Source organism: Myotis nattereri (genome assembly GCF_964212035.1).
Source record: "Myotis nattereri genome assembly, chromosome: 1".
NCBI classification, from domain to species: Eukaryota; Metazoa; Chordata; class Mammalia; order Chiroptera; family Vespertilionidae; genus Myotis; species Myotis nattereri.
The window spans coordinates 137,207,093-137,212,878 of record NC_138075.1 but is presented as its reverse complement, the minus strand read 5'-3'; the positions used below and the strand labels follow the sequence as shown (position 1 = coordinate 137,212,878).

General features: G+C 36.4%; 1 pseudogene across 1 annotated transcript; it reads right to left on the bottom strand.

The window, feature by feature from the left end:
• Window positions 1-5,113: 5,113 nt before the first annotated feature.
• Window positions 5,114-5,378, bottom strand: LOC308529776 (small ribosomal subunit protein eS27-like; annotated as a pseudogene). Its single transcript has one exon. The product of its transcript is annotated as a small ribosomal subunit protein eS27-like (transcript).
• Window positions 5,379-5,786: the final 408 nt, after the last annotated feature.

The window sequence follows — 5,786 nt, the reverse complement described above, 5'->3', positions numbered from 1 at the left end:
ACCGGTTTGGCTCAGTGGATAGAACGTCGGCCTGCAGACTGAAGGGTTCCAGGTTCGATTCTGGTCAAGAGCATGTACCTTGGCTGCGGGCACATCCAGGGGGTGTGCAGGAGGCAGCTGACCGATGTTTCTAACTCTCTATCCTTCTCCCTTCCTCTCTGTTAAAAAATCAATAAAGTGTATTAAAAAAAAAAAGAATTTCCATTCCAGTTATACATTTATGCACTCAGCACTGCTGGCTGGTCCTTGAAACCAGTACTTCATTTGTTACCTGGCTTGTAAAAGTGCCCCTTCTAACTGGGATGGGATGGGGGTGCAGCACAAAGACTATTTAGGTCCCTGAGAATCAATGTTAATTCAGACCCTGTGGCCTTGAAATATCTGGGAATGCTTCTTTTCCAGTGTATTGGAGTAAATGGCTATACGCCCCTTTTGGGGAAGGACTTGCCATGTGTCACGGGATTCTTCCTCCTGGGACCCAGCCCGTCCTTCAGGCAGTGGGTTCCCAGCCTGAGTAATGGCTCAGATCTAGAACTAGACAGGGTATGGTAATTTTTTTATTGTGGAGACTGCTCAGTCTCCTCTCCTGAAGATCCAGGCTTGATTTCTTTTGATTGTATAGTTTGAGCAATATGCTTAGTGGCTGTTGATCCATCTTGTCCCTAAGATGCTGTGTTCTGTTAATCATCTCCATATCTCAGTGGGTCAGACACCTCCCCCACATCACCAATACCTTGCATCTAACCTTGCCAGTCACTATGATCATTGCCCACAACCTGCCTCCCCCCCTTTTTTTTTAAACCTCAGGACTCTATCATCCTGATCACTATCAAGGAGCCCAGCTCCGTGAGCAGTCCAAGCCTAAGGAAGACAGCCACACTGACCTTCTCAGTGACGCTGGCGCCTCTCATCCCAGTGCTTTCCCTGTTTTTAACCAGTGTCCTCTGGGCTCCCCCACAGAACATTGTTGGCAGGGGAGTTTTCTGACCTTGCTTAGCATGCCTGCTCTAGACCATTATGTGAACCTATATGTTCCTGTCTGCTCTGGCAGTTCTGGCATCCACTCTTCCCCTAATAGTGCCATGTTTTCTACAAGCTTCTAAGGGTGGTCCCAGCAGTGTGAGCATCATCTCCCAGGATGCTTGGCAGGGTTAAAGCCTGTGTCATAGGATTGCGCTCACCTACTGATCTTTAAAGAGAGTCCCCTATTTGATCCTACTTGTGATCATTTAAAGTAGCTTATATACTAACTTTATTTTTAAAACATTTAACAAATCTAGGTTGGAAATAGTTTGAGGAGTAAATGTTTATTTTAAACTTAGTTGTAGAACAGACTTAGGACTGAAGGAAAAATATATCATATCTCATAAAATGGATTGAGATGTACATTATTACTAATTTTTTGGTTTTTGATTTGTATATGCCAGGGCTGAGGGTTCGCTAAATAAGAGTTCATTGAATGACTTCTTTTGGGGGGCAGGGGAGGAAATCCTTGAAACTCAAAGTCACCTGCAGATGAAACATTGAAACACTCAGTTTAAACTCTTCTCTGAATATATCTAGTGCTCATTATAGCAGCCATAAACCACACATCATATGGTGCCTGGAATTATAGTTTCTATCACTGTTTTGTCATTTCTTTTAGAAATTTTGGAAATTTTATAAATGTGGTTTATTCAAAATAATTTGAAAATACTAAAAAAAGAAAAGAAAAAGTTGAGTTTAGTTTTGATCATATTGTTGATTCAGTTTTGTGCTCTCATTTTTCTCATGCTACCATGTGATAATAATTTCCCATATGAATATACAATTTATTTCAGCTGTTGCATAATATCCCATCAAGTGTGTACACTATAGCATGCTTAACTATTTCACTGTCACTGAAATTTAAGATGTTTTATTTCTTCAGTGTCATACATAATAATGAAATGTGGGTCTTTGTATATAATGATTTTCCCCTCATATTTAGCATGAATTTCCTAGGTGATATTTTTATAAGCGATACCACTGAAGCAGAGTATTACTCTATTAATATATATTGCTATACTGCCTTCAAGAAAGGCTGTGCTAATTTGCACCCCCACCTTCAATATAGGAGAATATCTGTCTTACCATACTTCTACAGCAGTGAGAACTGTTATTTAAAAACAATCACCCTATTATTTTGATTGGTAAAAATAGTATATCCTTATTGCTTTAATTTATATTTCTTTCATTATTAGGGATGTTGATTATTTCTTATGTTTTTTAACTTACTAATTCTTCTGTAATTTGGTCATGCTTTAAAAATATAATAGCATTATTATAATAAAGTTATTTATAACATTATATTTTGGTATTCTATATTCATAATGATGTAATATACTACATATTGCTTATGAAATACTAATGAAGTATTAATATAACTCACATACCATAAAATTCACCTAGTCATAGTGTTCGGTGTCTATTCCTGTACCCATACCACATTGTTTCAATTGTTGAAGGTTTATAATACTTTTTGTATCTGGAAAAATAGTCATTTGCCCCAAAATCCTACATCTCACATTCACTTAATTATCTTTTTCAAAAATTTCTAGTGATTCTTATTTTTTCCAGATGTCACCCAGATTTTCCCAAAGTTTTGCTCTGCTTTCTAAATACTGTTAGAATATTTACTGCACTTACATTAATCACTTAATTTGAGAGAATTGACATTTTAATAGTATGGAGCTTTGTCATCTAGGAACTTGGTATATCTCTCTGGTTATAACATTTTGAACTATCTCACCCAAATATCGTACTCATTTATGGAAATTACATATTGTTATTCCTTTGCTGTAGCAGATGCAGGTTTTGTGGGCCTGCAGTCTATGCAACTTTGGAAGCTTTCTTTAAGAAAAAGTATACACCTAACTGGTTTGGCTTAGTGGATAGAGCGTCAGCCTGCGGACTGAAGGGTCCCAGGTGCGATTCCAGCTAAGGGCATGTACCTTAGTTGCGGGCACATCTCCAGTAGTGGGTGTACAGGAGGCAGCTGATCAATGTTTCTCTCTCATTGATGTTTCTAACTCTCTATCCCTCTCCCTTCCTCTCTGTAAAAAGTCAATAAAAATGTACTTTTAAAAAAAGAAAAAGTATACAAAATTACAAATACCAAAGTATTTGTAATCTTGTGAGGAGCCCATACAAATAAAGGGGTTTGAGGCTGCCTTAATTTTAGTCAGTCAACCTCTTTTCACCGGTATGTCTTTATTACTCTTCTGGATGATGTCTCATTATCATATATTTTTTAAATTATATATTTTTAAAAATTTTATTATGTTTGTCGGTGTGACATCAGTTAATAAGATTATGTAAGTTTCAGGTGTACAATTCTATATACATCATCTGTATGTTGCATTGTGTGCTCACCACCCAAATCAAGTCTTCTGTCACCACTTATTTGACCTCCTTTATCCTCTTCATTCTCCCTCCACCCCCGTTCTCTCTGTAACCACCAAAACTGTTGTCTGTGTTTATGAGTTTTTGTTTACTTGTTTGTTTTGTTTGTTCATTTGTTTTCTTTCTGTTTTATATCCCACATATGAGTGAAATCATATAGTTCCTGTCTTTTTCCATTTGATTTATTTTACTTAGCATGATATTCTCAAGTTCCATCCATGTTGTCATAAATGGTCATATTCTATCTTTTCTTATGCTGGAGTAGTAAGTATTCCATCATCTTTATTCAATCATCCATGGAATGAATAGATTGTTTCCCTGTCTTGGCCACCATGAATAATGCTGCAGTGAACGTAGGGGTACATATATCTTTATGAATAAATGTTTTCAAATTTTTTCTGGTAGATATCAAGAAGAGGGATTGCTGGGTCATATGGTAGCTTTCTCCACCCCCCCCTCCTCCTCCTCCCCCCCCCTCCTCCTTCTCCTCCTTCCTCTTTTTCGAAATTCCATATTGTTTTTCATAGTGGCTGCACCAATTTACATTACCACCAACATTGTATGAGGGTTTCTTTTTCTCCACAACCTCTCCAATACTTGTTATTACTTATCTTGTTGATAATTGCCATTCTAACAGGTGTCAGGTGGTATTTCATTGTGGTTTTGACTTGCAGTTCCCTTATAGCTAGTGAACTGAACATTTTTTTCATATATTGGTTGGCCATGTGTATGTCTTCTTGGGAGGAGTGTCTGTTCAGGTCTTCCGCCCATTCTAAATGGGATTGTTTTTGTTATTGAGTTGTGTCAGTTCTTTAACCTCTTATCAGAGGTATTGTTTGCAAATATCTTCTCCCATTTGATTAGTTGCCTTTTTGTTTTACTGATGGTTTCTTTTGCTGTTCAGAAGCTTTTTAGTTTGATATAATCTCTTTCATTCATTATTGTTTTACCTCCCTTGTCTTTGGGGTCAATTTCATAAAACCCTCTCTAAGACCAAGTTCCATAAGATTAGTACTTATGTTTCCTTCTATGTATTTTATTGTTTCAGGTCTTGTATTTAGGTCTTTGATCCATTTTGAATTAATTTTTGTGAATGGTGACAGACTATTTTCATTCTGTTGCATGTGGGTTTCCAATTTTTCCAGTACCATTTATTGAAGAGGCATTTTCTCTCTCCATTGTATATTTTGGCTCCTTTGTTGAAGATTATTTGCCCATATATAGATGGGTTTATTTCTGGGTTCTCATTTATGTGCCATTGGTCTATGTGTCTGCTTTTTCTGCCAGTACCATGTTTTGTTTTGTTTTATTATTGTTGCTTTGTAGTATAATTTGAAGTCAGAAAGTATGATACCTCTAGCTTTATTCTTTCTTCTTGGGGTTGCTTTAGCTATTTGAGGTCTTTTGTGGTTCCATACAAATTTGATGATTTTTGTTCTATTTCTTTTTTTAAAAAATGTCATTGGGACTTTAATTGGGATTGCATTAAATCTGTATATTGCTTTGGGTAGTATGGCTATTTTAACTATGTTGATTCTTCCAATCCATGAACATGGAATATTTTTCCATTTCTTTGTGTCTTCGTAAATTTCTTTTAATGATGTCTTGCAGTTGTCAGTGCATAGGTCTTTCACATTTTTTTAATCCAAAATATTGGATGGTTTCCCACTCATCTTGAATTGAGGTGCTTTTAGTGCTGCTTTCTTCTGAAGGCGTATCCTTCTGTAAGCCTTGCTTTTCTTCCTGTTGGCTGACAAGGAACAGTGGAGCAACCAACACACTACCGTTTGTGCATGGCTAAAGACGGTGGTGATTTTATAGCATCCTGGGCATTTCACAACCAGGAAGTAGGAATTGGGGCTCTGCACCAGGCGCTTCTTCTTGTGTTTCCTCTTCTCCTTTTTTGGAGAGGGATGGAGGAGATCCTTAGCGAGAGGCAGATTGTCGTGGGACGGTCGTCACCACGGGAAAGGCCCTTCACATTCTTTGTTAAGTTTATTCCTAGGTGTTATTCTTTTGGATAAAATGAATTATTTTTTCATTTCTTTTTCTGAAATTTAATTGTTAGTATATAGGAACACAATTGATTTTTGTATACTGATTTTGTATCCTGAAACTTTACTGTGTTTGTTTATGGTTTTTAATAGTTTTATTTGGTGGAGTCTTTAGTAAATCAAATATTTTTAATATGCTATTTAATGCCTAAAGGAATGCAAGAGCCATTTATTGAACTTAGAAAATATTTTTTAAAACTTTTCTAGGTTTCCATTTGGGATTTCTATAAAAATGTTCACACTCTATGAAAATAGCAAGAGTTTTATATAATCTTCTATAATATCTTTTCCTATACTTTAAATTTCTTT